We start from the raw sequence: 22,193 nt of genomic DNA on the forward strand, positions 1-22,193 counted from the left end.
CACAGTTTGTGCAGCAGACCTGCTCGTCACACCACCCTGGCAGTCTGCATGTAATAACCTGATAGTGGTTGATTAAGTTAGTGGAAAGAATTGCTATTACATTTAAGCAGGCAGGGTTAAAATGATGTGCACGTTGTTTTCCACACCAGGCTTATATCCAAGTTATCCAAGTGTTGCAGAAAGCTAAATTAATGCTTATTGCAGGGGCTGCTGGGTCTATGTCATGCCTACATGCATATTCTTCATTCCCTCTAAACACTGTCATTTCTTTTTACTTTAGCATTTCCACTGTGCCAGGCTTCAATCTCAATATTATTTCACCTAAAATGTATGACTAAGGTTGGTTTTAACACTGATAAACTGTTAACAGAGATTGATGCTTGATAATGTTCATTCATAAATGCTCCTCTGCCACGATTGGTGTCTGACCAAAATTAAGACTCAAAAGAGTAATCTCCCATTCTTTCAAGCACTGGTTGGCTACTCACAAATAATAAAGGCAACAAACTGTCAAAAAGCATATGTTTTCTCTCCTTGCTCTCAGATTCCCAAGATTTCAACACAGGAACAGAACTGTAATGATTACAGCAATTGCCATTGCACTGCATGTATCAAACTATGTATTGCATTATATCAGGACTGAAATGATACAACTACATTTAGGAATTAGACTGCAAGTGAAGAAAATGCATGAAGATAGGGTGAAAAAGTCACCTGTTAGCTTGCTCCCAAGGTTTGACATAAACCAAAATACGCTTTGTCTCAGTCTCAATGGTTTAGACAGTGGCAAGGCACTGAAGCATGAAAAGCAATGAAAGGTACCGCTCCCTCAAAATAAGTAACTTATTTTTCTGCTATTGCTGCTTCCAAGTCCAAAATTTTTCAGAAAGCCTTGGGACTGACTCAGAGACACATGAGTTACATTGCTTTATTTGCTCAGGAGCTGGTGTTTTTTAGGGCTTCTATTATATGTCAGAGTATTTGCAGTTTGTACTGAGGCTAATTGACCTTGCACTGCAGTTATTGAACACTGTGAATCATGTTGGTTTTGTTTACTTTGAAATATATATATATTTTTTTGGTAAATATTTGAGGCTGTATACTGAATCGCATATTACATATTATTTTTAAAGGCTCCCTTGTTTCTACTAACCTCTCTTCCCATTCTTTTCAAGGAAGAAAATGAAAACAAACTCCAGCCACCTGCCCCCTTATACTATCATGCAGTGGTGGTACCTTACCTGTCAAAACAATGCCTTCAAAGTGTTTATTCCCACTCCAGTAAGAAGAAATAAGCTACATATATAGCCAAAGCCTTGGAGATTTGTTTCATTCCAGCTGAAACTGCACTGACACTATGGAAAGATGTGGTGCTTTTGACACCAGGGGAATTCAAGACAGCAAAGTGATCCAGAAGTCTTGACCAACAAGTTACCCTTCTGCCTGCCTTCTTAATTCAGTTGTGCCTCACAGGCACCACTGAAACCTTTGGTAGTATTCCAGTTTACTAGATCCAAAATTCAGCCAAATCATTTGTGGGAGTAGGAAGTCTCAGACATTTCAAATGAAATTATTTTTCTGTGCTTTAATAAAAGCCCATTCTTAGTACTTGTATGGGAAAGGGATGCTTTCATGAACCTGGGCTTTGTTTCAGACTCACAGCAGTAAGTGATAGACTTTTCATTGACATTGATGGGGATCACAAAGAGCAGGTTCAACATGATGGGAATGCTCCTCTTAAGGAGAGATAGATAGCATTTAATTGTTGGAGACAAATACAGAAAACTAGGGACACTCTTTACCTGGAGGACAGTGTATTTTCCAGCGTGAATTGCTAAAGTATAATCCCTCTGTAATAAAGACTTTACAACTGCCACATCAAAAAACGTTTTGTTGTGGAAATTTTAATACTGTCGTTCTGAGAGGTCAAACTGCAAAACATGCACAGAATGAGAGGTTTAAAAATGCAATGAAAAAGTTTTTAAAACCTCGACCAACCAAACCAAACTACCTCAACACCAAAGTATCCGCAGCAGAAAGGAAGAAATGCACTTTATTGACTCCAAACTCCTGTCCAAGGTCAGGGAGGAAGAAAAAAGCCAGGAACAGAAAACTCAGTGCGAAATAGCCTGAAACTCTGCTTACATCACAGGCTTGCCCTCAGGAGGAATTGGATTTTCACAACTAATGGAGTTCTCATAGAAAAGTTGTTGCTTCTTTTACTCTAATATAGGCTACAATCCCAACAGCCTGAGTTTGTTCCATCAACTGCCTGCAAACTATCAAAAAGCAACTTGTTCATACAATGTTATTATTAGCTACCACCTACCAAAAGGTCACTGAAGACTTACTTATTCCACGATTTAACTTCACTCTACTTCCTTTATGAAAATTGTTCTTAATAAAATGGTAGGGTTTTATACCTTCTTAATACGATCCCAGCATCTATCACAGAGCTCAAACCCTTCTTGTTTAATACAAAAACCATTCAAGCAGAATAATAAATGGATTATTTTGATGGGTTTGGGGGGGGGAGCATGGGAGTGGGCCAAAAAGGGAAAGAAAGGCTGATCTGAAGCTAGAAGAACAATCAGGAGCCAACAGAATGTACTTTTTCCTCCAGCTCTGCTGCTAAAGACCACCTTACAGTGTTGAACAAACCCTTAACTTTAATGCCTTCATCTGCAGAACGTGTTTATATTCAAGAGATGTCATCAGCAGAAACCTCTTGGTACATAGCCCAAAAGGCAACACCCTCAGACAGCACCCATTCCAAACACTGCTATGACATCAGGTAAAGGCTCTATCCTGCTGCATCGTCTTGCAGCGCTTTTAACTCAGTTATTTTCCATCACAGCAGGCCAATTTAGGAGCATCTATTGGCTGTCACCACAATCAAGTAATTTCTCATGAATTTTCAGGCCTCTAAACGTGCAGTTCCCTCCAGCTCTCTGCATGTTGCTTCGCCTTGGGATTATACCTCCTATTTAGATAGCAGTGACGAAGAAGCAGGGAAGCTGATGGCTAAATCATGTCATTCAAATTCTTGCACCACACGGTTCTGATGGAATATTTAAGCAGATGGGACCCACAGTTTACACTTTTAATTGGTGGAAGTTATTGTAATTTAATTTTTGCCATGATTTTTTTAAAATAAATATTAAAATAATTAATTATTCCATTATAAGCTACTCACAAGTAAATATTTTTAAATTGCTTTCATTTTAAACACTGTATTTATTGGCTTCCTTTAATTACTCTTTTTTTTTTCCTTGGTGCACATTGCTTTAATGCCCTTAATGAGAAGTAGTAAATAACACTGTCTCCTTCTGCAAGTTTGTTAGCTTTAGTTACTTTGCAGTCAAACAACTTTGTACCAGTTTCATAACAACACAGTCAGGAAATGTTACTTTTAGCACAACCACACATACTGGACTCAAAACTCAGATGACGGTTTGGAAAGTGAGAAGCTAAAACTACAAACACAAGCCCTGCATGAAGCAAAGAGGTTTTCCTGCTTTAAGAGGAACGTTTTCTTCTCTCTTAGTTATTCTGTGGGCTTAAGACTTCGTGGCACTTAGCAGGAAAGATTAATTTCAACTTCAGTGTTCAGAAACAAACCTGATCAAGTTATTTAGCTCCCTCATCTGGAATCCTGTCTAAGTTCACAATTGTGGGAAAATCTGGTTCCAAACCCGAATCGTAGGCCAGTTTGGAATTTAGCTTGAATCACTGAATTACTGTTTCATATCTAATTTTCACCCAAATTAAATAAATAGAAATCCAACCCCCAAACCAAATCAGTACTACAGAAGGAAATGAATCAGCAAGTTAAAACCCCATCAGCAGTGGTACATCTTTCTTCATTTCTCTGCTGCACAATTTATGGGGTTTAAACTATCTGCTTAGACAGCTATTCTCAGCCATTTCTGAGACTTTCTGAATTTCTCAGTCCCCCTGCAGATCTATAGACTACATTTGCCTTGTGTCTAAATGCCATCCTTGTTGATGACTGCAACCTTGAAACAGAATCGGTAAGATCTCTGCTTCAATAAGTGAGAGAACTTCTCCTGTAAATCTTTCAAACAAGCTGATGGTACAGCATGCCATTAAATCTTGGGTCACATATATCTCAGTTGGCACACAATGTGTTGTTTTTAAAGGGAAGAATGAGCAGGTACTTGTGTAATTCTTAATGACAGATGAATCTACCATTGCATGGGAAAAACAATGTCACTTCAGAAAATAACTGAGCACTTCTGCAGCAATATCTATTTATTCTTTGGATTGTCTTCTTGATTTATATTATTTTTCTTTGGACTGTTTGTTTGGTGTTTTTGGGGGGGGCAGTGGAGAGTGGAAAAACATTGTCTTGTTCCAAATGCATGCTGTCTTTTGTCAGTGAGAGACATGTAGGAATTTAAGCCCACAGACCACAGGCACTCTATGGCATTTTCTCTTATGCAAACAACATAAATTATTTAACCTCTAATAATATTAAGATTTCATGATGCTTGTGTAAGATGAAAAAGTGAAGACTTTAAGGTACTAAATGCTTTATTATGATCTGTAATCTTGTAAGGATGACTAATGCACAAATCTGGAGCATGTGGAAATACAGAGACAATATGTTTAGGGCTATATTCCATTAAGTATTGAGCAGTGGTCTCAGGATTGATAAGGGTCTTATCTTTAAGCATGTGAGTAGTTGCACTGATTTTAATTGGACTTTTAACACACTTCTAAATGCCTTGACAAATAAGGATCTCAATTTTCTCTACCTTGCAAAACCAAGCTAAATAGCAGGTTTATTAATACTTAATACCCGCCTCCTAGATACACATCACAAGAGTGGATTACAGGAAAGCTATTAAGAAGCAAGCCTGAATCTCTGAGCTTCAGTCGGAAGATAAAGAGCAGGGTTGCAGTTGGTGATATTCCCTATCAAATGGCTTTTCTCATAAGGCAGCAACTACTTTCTCCAGCTGTTACCACTCATGACTCAAAAGGAGGAGGCCACCAGTCAGAAGGTGCCATTATCTTGGCAAGGAAGGTAAAATACTTCAGTTTGCACATGTCTTAGCCAAACAGCAAGAAGCTTTTTCTGGAGAGTAAGCAGTGTAGCGCACACAGGGCTTTAAATGATACTAAACTTCAGGAAGGAAAAAAAAATCACGTATCACACTTAGATCTCATTCAAAAAAAAAAACAATTTAAGCTTATAATTCAAAATGCTGTCACGCAAAACACTGCTAAAGAGGGTATTTTTACCTAATTCTGAGAATATCTAAGATTTTAAGAAGATAACAAGGATTTACTTTTTTCAAGGTCTCAAACATTTATACGGGTATGAATTCTGTAAGCCTCTAGAATGGTCGATTAAAGTATCCTGCTTTGACAGTATTGAAGTATTTCATTTCAGTGCTAGCTTTTGTCTTTCTTCTGCTGTGGAATGTTACCGAGCTTCTGAACTCTATCAATAGAATTATCAAACACTTCGTACCTGGCTAAAAATTCATACAACTTGTTGAGTTTCATAGTTAGTGAGCTCACTTAAATGACACTTTATCTTAACAGTTCTATATAATGTCTCAAAGAAGATCTTATCACAACTGTCTTTCCATTGCATACTTTCGGAGAACATGCATCATCCAGTACTCATCCCATGACCCCTGCTGCGCATTTGTAATGGGCCAACAAAGAGGGGATACGGCCTTAGCTGGATCTGAATACAAAACTACTTATGCTTGTGAGTCACTCACATGTAATAAAGTTAAATCAGGTGAAGTTTCTAAGTCTTAAGTCAGACAGGTTTCACTGAGTGGGGCTTTCCCAAGAAATTACGATACAAGCACAAGATCCACCTTTTGAGTCCACTGGAAATTTCCTTTTGGGTCATGACCATCAAGGCAAAAACGATACCACTGTTGTAATGATCATGACTGGGATACAAAAATAACTCTCCTGGAGAAGGGAATACCACGAATAACAGAACCTGGGAATGATGCCACAGTAACTGCCACAGTTCCAGCAGAGGATACAGCAAGGCTCAAAATGAACATTGCACATAGAAGGCAGCATTCAAAACACTAACTTCCTGTGTACTAATAACTCTTCTAGTACTGCCAGACGCATAATGCCATTCCTGTCACCATCTGTGACAGAAACTATTACTAAAGTAAGATATTTTTGGAACATCAGCTTTAAAGATGGTAACATTCCTGTCTCAGAGAGGTGAAACGGATATTATAAAAAGCAGCAGCACAAACATTACATGACTTGTTATAAGAGATCAGGTTATCTTGCTATGGACAGATTTTATTTTGACAGTCTCAAAGTACAAAGGAAAACAATCAGCTTAAGCTACTTTATGACCAAATTTAGAGTATTTATATCTTCCTAGTCACTTTTTTTTTCCGTTTTGGAAGGGAAGAAAACTAATTCATCTTTCGAATAGTTGTAGACTTCTGGCAAGAATCATAGCACTACCCTTCACACCAAGACAAGCTAATAGAGACAGAGACCTTTGTTGGGTACCTGGAATTAAAAACTGGTCTCACTTGTCAAGAGGACTCAGACTGAGTTCTCTTTGAGACTCTATCTGCAGCTTTGCATCCTGCAAATGGAATTCCACATTTAATGCCATTAAAAGCAATTGAGTCCTGCATTTTAGAGAAGATGGGATGTTAACACTTTAAAATCAGAAAGCTCACCAAGATCTCAAAGGTATGGAGCCAGTACCATGCCAGCAATGTTCAGCTATTCTGAAAGTAGCAAGAAGGAAGGAAGGGATAAAAAAAAAAGATCAGATCTGGAAAAAAGACATGGCTATCCTTGTATGGATGCCTATAAGCTTAAAACCAATACTAGTGTAAGCTTCTAGCATACCTGTGGACACATTTGTTTCCTAGACTAATTATAAACTCTGATAAAATACAACCAGAAACACCAACCCAACAACAGATAAAGACCCTGACTTGTTAGACAAAGCATTTCTAGAGCTGCTTGTAAAGAACAGAGCACAAAAAACAAAGCCAAACAAAAACCCAAACCAAACAGAAAACAACAACCCCAAAATCACAAACAGATATTTTTATATTTTTGGCAATTCAAAATGCAGGAGCAAAAATCCATACGGTAAATTTGAGATTAACAGACATTAGAAGTGAATTTTCATCTCCAACATTACAGCAGAAATTGTCATGCATGTCAATGAGGAATGTGCCACAATTACATTTCTTTCTCCTAGTTTTATAGCTGACACTTAAGATTCTTTACAGGGGGCCCAAGAAAACCTTTACCCTCTCATTTTCTTAAAATTCAGCTATAATTCCCCAATTATTCCCTGAATTTGAGGTGCAAATAAAATTCTCATAAAATTCTCTCATTTGGATATAAGGAAGAAATTCTTTACTGTTAGGGTGCTGAGGCACTGGAATGGGTTGCCCAGGGAAGCTGTGTGTGCTCCATCCCTGGCAGTGTTCAAGGCCAGGTTGAAAAGAGCCTTGGGTGATATGGTTTAGTGTGAGGTGTCCCTGCCTATGGCAGGGGGGTTGGAACTGGATGGTCTTAAGGCCCTTTCCAACTCTAACTATTCTATGATTCTATTCTCATTTCAAGCAGGCAGCACTGTATGGTAAAAATGGACATAGGCTATTTAAAACAAAGGACAACTGTGGCTTTACCAGAAAAAGAAAAAATCCTAAAAGCACACATTGTGCAAATTTTAACTGTGGATCTAGATAATGTCTTTACTTAGTTAGTTATATACACCTACTACTTCTATTATGGTAACATCTGAAGGTTTCATAATTAGCACATTTTTTCCCCTCTGGATCCCCTCTGCAAAATAAAGATGACTCCTCTCCCTCCCTGCCAGTTTTAGGGTAACAATGAGCATCCAGGAATGCCTTTGCTCCTTATTTTACTAATGAAAATATAAAGACATGAAAAAATAAACAACTTCTGCAAGTTGCTCAGAAAGCCTGTAGCTAAGCTAGAAATGAATGCCAGATTGCAGTACGCCTTTATCCTGCCCTAATGAGGTTAGTCTTTTTAGCTGTGTTAGAGGGTATACTATTATTTTTTAATCAGTTCTTCACGCCATTGAAACCTCTTCCTTTGAGGCTTAAAACTACATAATAGGACAACCTCAGTCATCAGAAAGCCTGATTCTTTGTGATAGTAATATCATAATACTAATTTTTCCAGTTGCAACCTTATCTCATTAGTCCACAATTCTATGCAAACTCTCAAGTACTACAAGAAATATTAGAAGAAATAAAGTTTTCAGGCTCAAATGGCTTACTGAAACTTCTGGCTTGGGACCTACTCTACCAACTACTATATATTCTCATTTATTACAGAGATTAAACCAAGTAGATTTGAAAATGACAAAGTTCTAAACTGAAGCTTGCCATTTTTGTGACAGTTTAAAGGGCAAAAAGAAGTGAAAGGTTGAGTAAAAAGAGAGTGATGCTTTGAAAAATTCTGAAAACCCAGACAGAATATGAGCCAGCAACGTCTCCTTGTGATAAAGTTGACCAATATCATCCTCAGCTGCATTAGGAACAGCATTGCCAACAGATTGAGGGAGATGATTATTACCCTCTACTCAGCACTGGGAATAATGTATCTGGAGTGCTGCATCTACTGGAATCCCCAGGACAAGACAGACTTGAACAGAGTGAGACCAGTAAAAAGCCATGAAGATGGTTGAGGACATGGAGCTCAGAAATTATTAAAGTGGAGAAGAGAAGGTTCAATGGGATCTTAGAAATGTTTATGAACATGTGATAGGAGAGAGTAAATAAGATGGAGCCAGACTCTTCTCAATCAATGGGAGACAAAGGGCACAAATCATTACACAGAAAATTCTACTTAAACAGAACAAATAGCTCTTTGACTGTAAGAGTGGTAAAGTGCCATGACAGGGTGCCAAGAGAGGGTGTGAAGTCTCCAATTTTATAAATGGTGACTTCACACCAGGACCAACTGGACATGGTCATGAGCAAACTACTGTAGCTGATGCTGCTCCAAGCAGGGGGTTGGACTACTTGTTACCCAGAGCTCCTTTCCAACCCCACCAATGCTATGGAGAGATATTTAGTAAACTTTTCAGATCTGAGAGTTATGAATGATGTCAGGAAAGGAAATAGCATTCTTCAAGTTCCCAAAAACCAACAGGAGCCAAAGAATGCCATATGCAACTGAAACTACAGGGAGAATTAGGTAGGAAGAATGTAATTATCCATGCTGGATTCTTGCCAGAGTTAAAAAGTAATCAGAAAGTCAGTGAAAGACTGGAACAAATTGATCTCATTACTCTTGCATTACTCAGATCTACTTCTAAATGGAAAGCTCTTCCCTGAGTCTACTGGACTGATGCTTGGTGTGTTCCTAAAGGTTTGTAGGTGTGTGTAAAAAGAACATTTCAACATGAGTTAGCAATATAGACAACTGATGAGACCCCTGTGCAGAGTACCCTGGGTCTTACCTCTCATTCAAGACTCATTAAGATAGACTCGGATTTAATTCTCACTCTCTCCTGAGGTCAGCAGGATTTTGGCTTAAGTAGAGGTAAGTCTTCTGAGATTTGGTAGTGAAATGAGACAAATTACATGCAAAACAAAGTTGCATCACATCAGCCTATTAATAAAAGTTATTCACAACTTTCTACCTAACACCAGCAGTTTGCACACGAATACATCTGAACCAGAACAAAATCTCATCTTGAGAAAATAAAATCTAGTTTAGTTTAATAGGTACAAAATACAAACATGCTGGGCAAGTGTTGAGAGGGAGAAAGCAACCACACTGAAGGGTGAATGTGTTTACTCCCCGAAAGTAAGGAACAAATTGGAAACCAGCTCCAAAATCAAAAAGCAGAGAACAGTGAGTAAGTTTGTGAGAAGGTAAGAGCAAGAAGGACATGGGAAACATGAGCCATGAGCCTAAAGAAGGAGTGTCAGTGTGAAGGACAGGAAAGGGTGGGAAGGAGGAAGAAAAGATCAGCTGCATGTAACCTTTGGAATGCTTGCTTTAATTCCCTCCCCTGCCTTCCCAAATTTGACAAGTCACATTATGTATCATAAAAAGTATCCATTACAGAAGATCACAACTCTTCAAGGCCAAAACCACTTTCAGACAGGGCTGATCTTGTACCCATTATCAGACTCCTGGCAGTGAATGGCACATTATTTCAGCAGTGAAGCCTTGTATCTGACAAAAGCTAGCAGTGTGCTACAGGGAGAGAAAATAAATGGAAAATAGAAAGGTTTGGGTAAGAAAAGGTGAGAAACAATATAAATAATGATTTTGGTTCTTAGTAAATACATTAATGTATTAGTTCTAAAGTAGCATTAGGGAGGTAGGAAACTTCTGGGACTAGGTTCAACATTTTTATGCTTCTTTCACAGTAGTGAAGTTTTCCAATAAATACAAACATAAATCTCTCACAGCAAAAGCCCTGGGGAGCACACACCTCCTTGGCTCTCACAATGAATGCTTCAACAAATAGCAGTGCTTTAGGGATTCTGCACAGAAGTCTCGAGACTGGGGTTTTGAGGAATGGAAATGAAACTGCACAGCTTGCTACCACCCGTGAAGAGCCCACCACTTGTTTCTGAAAGATCAAAAGGGACAAAGAACAGAAACTGGTCCGTCTTCTGGCCTGAAATAAGCTACTTGCAACTATGTGTGCACTCCTGCACAAAGCCCTAAAGCTGACTGCTGAAGTGGAACGTGGGTCTGATGTTCTTTAGGTAATTGTAATAGCTCCTTTACTACAGAAGGGTTTTACCAGTGAGACACTCCTATATTTTAAGTGAGAATTACATGCCCTTCATAAATAGCTACATGAAAAAAAGAAATTACTATTTGGATGAACTATGCCAATGATTAATTAGCCTCACTGCTAAAAAGCTGGCCATTTATTTCCAATTTGAATGCTTTTAACTCTGCTTTTCAGACACTAGATCATGTTATGTCATTGCTGGCTAAATTAAAGAGTCTTTGAGCGGAATAAACATCATTAACTAGCTCTTCCTAGGAGCCTTAGGGGTATGTGTACAGTCTTCAGCGCAGTACGCATAGGCATGTCTGCACAGACTTCAAATGAGTCAATTCAGCAAATAACAGCAACAGTGACAAGAAGCTGGGCAGGAGCTGAACAAGCTCTCCAGGAATTCAGGATGCAGGCAGGAGTTGGCTGCTGTGCTGAGTCTGTGCTGATGTGCTTTCGCTCTTATTCTCAATTAGATTAAAAGGTATCTGGGCATTGTCCCCGGTGATGCGATCACACCTCCAAATTTCAGTGCAGTCCTATCCCACTAGGCTAACCACCACCCACGTTTCACTGATTTTCAGGTTACCTGAGAACCAAAGAAACACAGAAAATCACTCTATTCATAATTAATCAATGGTAGCCCCGTTTGTGTGGTCACACATTTGATGTGCACCCATCCGGTAATGTGACATTTCAGTGATGTAGAGATGTGCTGCCTGGGAGTCATGGAATAAAAAAGCCCTGGGCAGTGTCTTCAGAGACTGATTCTGTATATAAAGGCTCCATCAGCAAGTGATGCTTCCCTTCTCAATCTTAAACCAACGTGACTGACAAAGATTTTGGCTGGCAGGTCCATGTTGTGACACAATCAGACAGTCAGGGTACCTTGTAGCACCCTGTGTGGTAGGAATGAGACACAACTTCCCTATACAACTTAGTCTTTTAGCTTCCTTTCATGACTGCTATGAAATGGTGGTCTCTGTATTCGCAAACACAGGAGACAGTTGAGTCCTTTGCAAAAGCAGCATCCTATCTTTTCTCTCCTTTCTCTTTGTTGCACCATGTCCATTTACTCCACTGAAAAGATCAATTTGTCTGTGTGTGCAGGTGAATGTATTCATGCATGTATGCTCTGCATGGACACATTCTCTATTCCAGACAAATCCATATCCTCTGATCATCCCCAAAAGCATGTTCCACAACGTTATTAGAGCCATAACTCCTAAATGGGTATTGCAATCTCACTGCAGTTAATGCAGTTACCCACAAAGCACAGACAAATCTGGGCTCTGCTGGGTGTTGGCAATTGTCCCATTAAGTACAAGCGTTTGGCAACTGCACATTTAGGTAGAAGAACAAGAGAAAAAAATCACCAAGCCTCTCTAGTGTACTAGGAAGAAATAAAAGTAGAAAAATAAAAGGAAAATAAAGTGAAATTAAAAATAAAAATAATTTTAAAAAATAATTTTTCATCCTTTTTGCCATTTCATTTATTGATTCCAGCTTCCCCGCTAAAACAACACAGCGGGGGGATTGTTAGGAAAAACACTGATGGATAAAGTAAATTAGATTTTAAAAGATTCAGGTGATGAAGCTGATTAGATAAACTAGACGGATAAATCAATAGATAGATGACTAAGTCAGATACACAATCTACTTTCTGGGGATCCACTGAGCTCCTTCTGTTAGAATTTGAATTTACCTTGGAGGCTTTTTAGGAGCTGCCATATGTGACAAAATGACACTGCACTTCCTAGCACTCTTGGACCCCCCAGCCCAGATGCACCTACTTTAATGGTTGCCCTTTGAAAGAATATGCTTCACTGTAGAAATCATGCTGAAAAAATGCCACATCACTTTCATAACCATAGGCCAGAGAAGGTTCTGTGAGGAAATAAATATTCCTTTATGTTTGATCAGAAAAATACATCAGATTTCTTGCTCCTACTGCAGGTCATTAAATTGGCTTTAGTACTGCTTTCTGTCAAACTTCCTGACTTGCTTATCATGATGAGCTTACCCTCCTGTGAAGCACTGCCAGCTTAGTCACACAATAGTCCTCCTCCCAGTCCCCAGCATCCAGCTTGTGAAAGCTGCTGTTTGACAAGAGTATCGTAGGGTTCCTTATCTTCAAGAGTAGCCCCTGAGGCTACAAAGCTGCAACCTAGGGTGCTTTGAACCTGCCTTGGGCTACCCTATGGGCAGAACTGGTAACTTTTTCACACTGACAGAATGCAAAGCCATTTAAATTCTCATTTTCTGGGTCATGTAAAAAATGCGTTTTGGCCAGCTGCAAGGACTGGATTCAGGCCAATGTGCTGACTGTGGGAGCTGTGTTAAGATTTATGATGTCCCTTAACTAATCATTTCCTAGCTGTTAAGTTCCTGAGATTTGCAAATAATGTGGCAGGTAAGTACACTGCAATTACTTGGCAACTGAGCTGACTTTTAAAACAAAGTTATCTGCGTTTGGAAAAGAGGATGATGTCTGCACATACATTCCTTGTAGAAAGAAGCACATATTCGGCATCAGCAATAAAAGGAAACATCTTTTAATAAAAGAGTGTTTCGGGGGATTGATTAATTTTCCAGTTAGAACACTAGAAAACACTGTCAACAGGACTCCTGCAACTCAAAGTTTCTCTTTTGTTGTCTACTTGTTGAAGAACACTACATGGAATGCCCACACTCTTGGAAAGGGTTCTAAAGGTGATATAGAATGACTGATGTGTGCTTTCCTATAAAAGCTATTTGCATTCACTGTGAAGAAACACAACACAGTCAGGTTGTGTTCTGCATATTAATTCCAAGGAATACCTTAATTTCTATATTTTGGATTTGATTCATGGTCATTTGGGACAACCTGAACTGCTTAATCCTGGGATTAATTTTACGTTGTTTACAACTTTATGGTCTTTACAAATACATAATGAACAGCACCAGCAGTTTCTGCTGCATCCCAATAAAAACACCACTCTAAAATACATTATCACTAATGTAGTGGATTACCCACCTTGTGTCCCAAGTCTATTTTTAAAAATGATTTATGAACAAAAATTGACACGCATAATTAACCTAATCTGAGTATTCCATGGTAAATGTTATTATAGAACTCTGCTCTAAATTAAGCAAAATTAAATCCTGATAAAAATTTACTATCCTGCAGTCCCCAAATGAGCCTATGGTTTAATGGAAGATATCATGTAAAAACCATTAGTTTAAAACTGAATGAATCTCATTCTTGCACTATTAATTTCAGTCCTTTACTTTTATACTTCAGGTTTCGCAGATTATGCTTAATTAACTTTTTATAATGGTGTTTAAATTAGCTGTTCTATATGTGACAAGAACACCTTGACAGATACGCTTCTAATTTGACCTGCAGGATTCAATTTTGGAAAGTTATACTTAGTCTGATGTCTGCTTGCATCTTTTCTTCCTTGTCCTGGCTTCCTCTGAGCCAAATCTTTTCCTCTCATGCCTTTGATATTCTACAAAGGAAGATAGCTACAAATCTTCAGCTTCAATCATGCCAATGCATATTTATTTGGATTTTAAGTGGCATTAGAAGAAATTTACTCTAAAGAGCCTTAGACGGAGAGATACTTTTAAAAAATTGCTATATGAAATGTATGTCTAGGTTTATCACCAAATCACCCTATTTTGATCACAGAATACTTCTCAAGTATGCCCTTTTTACCTACACAGCACTGCAGCCTTGGTACACTCATAAAGCACAGCTTTGGTCATGAAGCCCATGGAGAGAAGCCCCACCTTTCAAAGCACATGAAAGTAATGAGACAGAGTTCCTACAACCACATCAAGTTTGTTCAGCTCACACTAGAGCAAGATTTTCCCAAGAGAGCTCAGCTTTTACCTTTTCAATAGGAAGAATATTTAAGCATCAAAAATTAAAAAGAGATCCAGTTCTGCCTAACAAATCCCTAATCACTGCTACCCAAGAGAAACATTAAAATTGTTTGGACAGTAGTAAATAGCACCTGAATTTGCTTAGACAGAAGCTGTGCAGAAGCTGACCTTGCCTATGTCCCCACCATTTCTGTGCCATGAGTCACGCAGGTGGATGTTGCATCCTTTCATCATCTAGACCAACAGAATGTGTAATCCATTTCCTACCTGAAGTCCAGTGGAAAGGACGAAAGGAAAGCTTTTTTGTCTGGATACTTGCAAAGGAGCTTGGATGCAATCTGCGGTCAGCAAAAGGAGGTCCTTCTCATTCACCACAGGAAGTTTTGCCGCACGCAGTCATGCTCATTTTGGGGACTCCTAAAATAAAATAGGAAAAAATACAACAAGGTTAAAAAATAATCATAAATCACATGTTCTGCAATAAAACAGATTTTCTGGTCTTAGAATAAATACTAAGGATCAGGCAGGTTTTGGTTATTGTGAGTGAAGAGAATAAAATCCTTGCAAAGTCATTTTGAAGAGATGCTTGTTTTGCACAACAAGCCCCCCTATACTAGACCTATAGTCTTCTTCATTAACTTTTTTATAGTAATACTATTAAACAGTCTCAAATCTTAAGAATATTATAAAGTATTGTTATAATGAATTTTCAAAATAATCTAACAGAACTTAAAATGAGAGCATCTATTACTGAATTATAATACAAATTACCAGAAATGACAACTCATCTTTTTCTGCTTTGAAGCATCATGTGATGCTTGACATACCTGATTTGATTACTGACTAGTTATTTTACTTTTCACTTTACTTTTACTTTACTAGTTATTAACTTTAGTTATTGACTTTATTTTTTATATTTACTGGTTATTTACTTTAGTTATTTACTAGTTATTTTACTTTTACTTTACTTTTATTTCTGTAATCCCAACTGGGTTCTCTTTCCAGCCTACTATGACTACCTCTTTTCCCCTGTTCTGCTGAGAAGGCAAGCTGGTTTCAGGTTTGAAAAGCTTTTGGTAAGAGGTACGTTCCTCAACATCCTCTGAGTCCTAACCACAAAATTATTTCCCTAGGAAGGTTGCAAAATAAGTTGTTATTGATACTGCATCAATGACAACATCCTCTGGTGCATGATGACAGCTACTGAAAAGCACACAGACCAAGGTCCCACCGGTCTATTGGCATTTTCATTAATGTAATGCATTATACACAGGTATCATACGAGGCATTAAGTTCACCTAGAAACTAATGGTCCATTTGAATCTTGCTTCCAATCAAAGCAGAACAACTCACAGAATATTTAGTATATTGAAGACTTCCCTAACCTCATTTAAAAGATGTTGTGAAGGACACTACCATTTCCTCTGATCAGAAACATTGCTATCGTATAACCAAATAATCATATGATAGACACATTTGCTAAGCAAATTCTTTTAATAATTGGATACTACACTAAAAAGACCAGAGGACTTGTAGAAAACACTAGCAGAAAATCATTGTATTATCTTTAAGAAATATTTAATCAAACTCTATTCTCAATTGCACTGGTGTAAATTTATCACGAGTCCATTCAATTCAGCGGTCTCATGATTCTGTCAGCTCAAAGTCTAAAGTCACTGCAAAGCCAAAGTTATTTGCAGTTTCAGATTTATAGTGATGAAACATAGCTGTGCTCAGTCTATCAATCAGCATTCTTCTGAGACGCAGTAGGCAAAATGAATCATGGCCTCTGCCCCAAGCATCACCAAGTTTTTTTTGTGATCTATGCCATCTTGTCCCTCCTCAAAGATATTTAAAAGCAGATACAAAGAAGAAAATAATGCAGAAGTAAGTCTGGGTTTTTTTTTAAATTCCCCTCTCAAGACTACTAAAAGTTTTTGAACGTTTCAATTGATCTAATTTGTAAAATGAATTCTCCCACACAGAAAATTCCTAGTATGAAATTCCTGGCTGAGAAAAAAAAAAAAAATCCTAGAGAATTTCCCCAGACTCAAATATTTTGTATTAAACACTTACAGCAGTCTGTGCTTATCTCAAGTTTTAAACATCCTGGAGTTTACTCAGCATAACAATCAGAGGTGAATTAAGGTTATCACAACTTAAAAAGACCTCTAGTGCTAAAGCATATTGATACATCAGAGGAGAGGGGGAAAATGTATCTACCTGCAGTGTTCAAATGAAACAGAAAAAATGACAAACAGGGTAGTTTATTTTTTTTTCTGTTTCCAGATTACAGATGGGAAGAGAAAATGACATCAATTTATGAACATTCTCAGGATAGTTCAACTCGATGAACAGCATTTAAAATCTGTGTATCATATATTAGATGGATGAAGTCTTAAATCCGAGAAGTCATTAAATCCTTATTTGGCTTAACTTGGAGACACTGTTCAATAATTAGTAGGATTTTTTATATTCAAGAGGCAAGGAGAAAGACATTAATGATACAAAAATGACCACAGAGAGAAGACTATAAAATAACCAGGGCAAAAATCTATGCAGATTTTATGTGAGAGGTAATATTTCATTTACAGATTTACATCATGTCCCATTTATGATTCCTAAAACGTTCAAGAGCAAATGGGCAATATCCACAGTGGTTTCAAAATGCTTAGATTAATAGTTGTTAAAGTAGATGAGTTTATTAGTACAAAAGTTATAAAATGTGCAGGCAGCAGAACTGTAAGAATAACGATCAAGAAAGAAAAGCAGGGTAAAAGTCTCAAAGCACGTAGTGTTGAGATGCAAAGAAATCTATCTTGGCAAGAGAGTTTTTCAGGAGCTCCTGAGCACTTTGGAAGTGTGCTTATGAAAGCAGTGAGGCAGAAGTTTTCTCCTGCATGGTGAACCACCTTCTCCTACAGGAGGCTGGGCTGGAAACCAAGATGTCCCGATTCAGAGGAGCACCTAAGCTTCAGGACACCCTCTAAATCTTTCAAGGCACGAGAGACACTTGATAATGAAACAATATAGGACGTATGATCATATTGTTTTAGAACATGCTAATGGTACTGTCTGGACTCTTTTCGTTGAGTCTCCTATATCAAAGTTCAGCCAACTCTCCTCTTCCTCAGGTTAGTTCATCCCCTGCTGGTAATTCAGGAAACATCTGGATATTCCCCCTTCTTTCAGTCAGACAATTAACATATGTATTAATCCATCAGCTGAACTAGCAGTGAATTCACACAAGATGTAGTTTTTTCATGTTCACAGAAGGGTAGCTTCTTTTATGTGCAAAAGAGGGTAAAATGGGACTACCCATAGCAACAGGCCAGTCCAGTAGCCTACAGGTTTTTGTTCCACCTTACAACAAAGCACAAGCTGGGAGGAAAGGTCACAGAGACAGGCTCTTGTCAGTCACACAGCACAGCCTGTGAGGGATGGTACCCAGCAGAAACTCATAGAGCACTAACATGAAATACAAAGTTCAGCGGGGGGTAGGAGAATTGCTCGCATACACCTGGAAGCTAAAAAATATATCCCATGAAACTCTAGATTCCTGAAAAGGCAGAAGAGCACGACACAGCTGATCATTTCTGACCAGCACAAAGACAAAATCCCACCTTTTCCCTCTCTCCCACTGTATTTTTCTTCCCTTTTTATCTGTTTTCTCCAGAGGCGAGTTGTGCAGCACTCCCCACTCTGTAGGCAGCCTAGATTAAGTGCAGAAAAAAAGCCAGCTAATCCACCAGTTAAAGAAATTACCTCCCCTCCGCCTGACTCTGCCACCACAGGAACTTTACACGGAGGCTTCAAGTTTTTCCTATCTAAGGGAGCAATCACTCTACCTATAAACCCATCATTATCAAACAAGGAGAGGCTTATTTGTGTTAATTACCAGAGCTTCTGACAAAGGAATAGTTCTTCCCTCTACAAAGTGTTTGCTTTCATGTTTGGAGAAAGAAAATAAAAAGGAAAATTGCAAGCACATATTAATATGTAAAGGTAATCGCTTCCTACAGCACAAGGTGAATAGACAACACTCGGACCTTTCATTGAAGCTGCAATCACTGGCAAATGGTAATACATGCTCAAAGCAAATAGATTAAAAACATTTGTATAGAATGCCACAAGAGATTATAGTGCTTCTGCAGATAGATATTTTCCCCTCAAAGGGAAAAATAAATTACCAACCTATGAGCATAGTTCTATCTAAAGTCCAAATCAAAATGTTAGCTAGAAATTGTTTATTACAAATTGGGAAAATTCACTTCTGGCACATTACAGCTTCTTGGTTCAGTGACATCCCCAGGAACATGGGGATATCCAGCAGAAGAAACAGCTTAAGGCCTCCAGTTAAGTTATGCTCTATTCTAAGAGCTCTTTCTAGTCTTCTATCCATATTTAGATACATAAACTGTCATTTGCCTCATCTCTTCCTTATGACTAGATGGCATTTTAACCATGTACATTCTATACATTTTTTATAAATAAGGTGTGTTTGTGCTTATTTATATGCACACATACCTGTATACGAAGATACATACAGACATCCTGTGTATACAGAGGTGAAAAACTAAAATGCTTTGACAGTCATAAGGAAGAGGTGAGTGTAATGACTCACAGAGTAAGTCACATGCCAAATGACAGCCAGAGTAATATTATGAAAGCCTACCCTTTATTTTCCTATATCAACAATGATAACCAATAGGTATTATCACAAGTTCCAAGAGATAATACATCTCATGTCTTCCAAGACCTTGGAAACGCATTTGCTTGTGTATCCAGAGCACAGAATGACTGAAAGTCCCAGGGTTAATAATGAGACACTTAAACACAAGGAAAAAACCCACAGATCTCCAGTAATACCAATATATCCTATTGAACTGGCACTACAAAGAAAATATTTCTCCCAGGCAGAAAATGTACCTACAATATACCTCTAACAAACATAACTTTTTATGGGGTTTAGAACTTTCATGTAAGCTTTCCAAAAATCAAAACAGTTTGGAAGAGAAAGACCACATTAAAATGACCTTGCTTAGGATGAAAATCAATTCAGTGATTCTACTGGGATGGTGAGGGCTGGGGGTGAGTGGGACATGAAAAATAGTCAACAAATAGATTTAAAGTTTATGCTTTAAAAGCTTAAGGAGTAAATCAAATATAGCAGAATTAAGCCAAATACAACAGTGAACTGTCATTCATGACAGAGCTAGAGCTGGTGCCCTGTGCTGGTTTTAGAATTTCTGGAAGAATCAATTTGACAGCAAATGACAGATTTTGCTCACAATCATTCTTATTTAGATAACAAATGCATGATAGGCATTTTGAAACCAATATGATTTCTTACATTGACAACACAGTACTTGATGGACCTAAACTCTAGCAAGTCAGAGTTGCGGAGAAAACAGTTTACTGCAGTAAACATTAGGAATAGATTTTCCTGTCCTCTGTATAACTTTCCTCACAAAAGCTCTCCTTTAAGATTGAGGGAGAAAATACTTCAAGTAAATGTCAGGAATTAACCTCCATTTCAAGAAATGTTATTCCTTTCAAGAAAATTTCCCAGATTAAGGTATTGAGAGCAAAGGAGAAACTAATCTGAAATGTCAGCCTGGTTTTGTTTCTCATCTCCAGACCTCAGCTCCCATTTACCAGCTCTAACAAGAACATACAAGTTCCCATTGTGATTTCTCTTCTGAAATGAGCCTTTATGATTCTAATTTTTCCTCTCCCTCCAGAACACATCTAGAGAAGTCGAAATCCCAAAACTGTCATATCTGTCAAGTTGACGCTGCGTTAAGACCATTAAGTAAGTTACTACTGTTAACTTAACCACAAGATGCTTGCTTTCAGTTTGTTTCTGACCACGCATTGTTTGCAGCGCCGAATAGAATACTCAAGTCAAAATTAAAATCAAACAAAGCAGAGCAATATACTGCATCGCTTCATTTATTTCCCTAACTAAGCACACTGGTAATACAAATTAAATACAAAGTAAGTTCCTGCAAGTAGCACCCAAGAGAAGATTTCTGCACAGATATATGACAGTAGAAGAAAAATCCTGTCACGCTCTGAAACACAGTAATGATTATCTTGCTGGCATAAAGAGCAGAGTAGAAAGTTCTTCACCCAACAAGTCTGCTACTAAGTGGTTTTGACGTTCCAGATGACAATTACTGTAACACTTGTCAGCAGATGCTGCCTGCCACCTTTGCTACAGAGCCTCCATCCAAATCAAGCATTGAGAAAAGATGCTGTCAGTCAAGGACCAGAAGCGGCTCAGGATTATTCCTTACAAAGCAGTCAAATAAACACACAAGGGAACAAATCAATGAATAAATAAACGAATGAAAAGACAAGCCACAATTAAATATTTACTTTCAAATTATGGGGATCTTTTTTGTCCGAACACTTCTCTTTATCCACAGTTTCTGAAAGGCTTATTTTCCGAGGCTATGGAGCCAGTTTTCTTCATGAGGAACAGCTTTAACACTGTCCTGGTCAGGCAAACCAGGTGTGACAGTGCTGGTCGCATTCAGCAGCTCTGACACTGCGTCAGCAAACACATGATGTCTCTACACTGAAATGTTTTTTTCCTTAACTTTGCTGGCTCAAGAAGATTAATGCACCATACAAAAAGCTGATGCAGTTTAATCACTGCTTCCTTTAGAAGTAAGATGTAAGCAAGCCTAAGGGCCTCTTCTAGGCACATTTTTGAAGACGTATCTGCATCTAAAGCTCAGGTCTTCGCTATTCCTGCAAAGCTTTTTCAATAATAAATAATATGTTCATTCAGCATGAACTGTCCTAAGTGCAACCTCAAACTACTGCATCCATAGGAACAACTTCTGTCACAACAACTAGCACAGCAGGACCTTCAGCAATAAACAGCATTCACATTTTGCCCATCTCTACACCTTATTGCAGCAATTCAGCCTCTGCATACTCTGCAGCAAACACCAATCAGGCCACATATATTCCTGTTTTGACCTCTGCAGCATTTCTAACCACAGTGAATAAACACTTTCTGCAATACCAAAGTCATGCCTTACTGTATTTGCTGCAGATGTTTAAACACACTGTCTGGAAACTGGGAAAGTCAAGCCGGTCCCATCTGTATCAGAGAGCTTTTGAATTCCTGAACCAGGAAGGGGTTATTTTCTGCATGTCTGTGTCTGCCACAGCAGGAAGTCAATGCTATCTATTGGAGATTGAAATGTCTGGCAAAAACGCGTGCTGTGCTTCTATAGGAAAAGTCACCCTTTAACTGTGGTTGCAAATCTGTTTACAAATAGCTGAAGACATCACTATTAGATACATAGCTTTAAATAAGGAACAGAAATAAAAAAGGACCCTTCAAAGCTGAGCTAAAGCGTGTGATGATAACATGAAACAAACTGTGCATGAAAGTCTGTTTACTAAATAATATATTGCTATAGCAGTGCTGGAATGGTCTATGAAAATCTTGATTTTCTGCAGTGAGCTTTCACAAGCAGCACTACAAAATTTATCAGCCGTTGAGAAGCAACGA

The 22,193-nt window shown here is 38.2% G+C and overlaps 1 long non-coding RNA gene across 1 annotated transcript in view; it reads right to left on the reverse strand.

Annotated features, from left to right (window-relative positions):
• The window catches only part of LOC134160582 (uncharacterized), a 148,319-nt gene that overhangs the window by 120,391 nt on the left and 5,735 nt on the right, over nucleotides 1-22,193 (reverse strand). Inside the window, exon 2 of the long non-coding RNA XR_009963618.1 lies at nucleotides 14,924-15,073. This is a non-coding gene — a long non-coding RNA (uncharacterized LOC134160582). The remainder of the gene's footprint in view (nucleotides 1-14,923; nucleotides 15,074-22,193) is intronic.

Source organism: Pezoporus occidentalis, unplaced genomic scaffold (genome assembly GCF_034315485.1).
Source record: "Pezoporus occidentalis ecotype Australia unplaced genomic scaffold, CSIRO_AGI_Poc_V1 ctg160, whole genome shotgun sequence".
Lineage (NCBI taxonomy): Eukaryota > Metazoa > Chordata > Aves > Psittaciformes > Psittacidae > Pezoporus > Pezoporus occidentalis.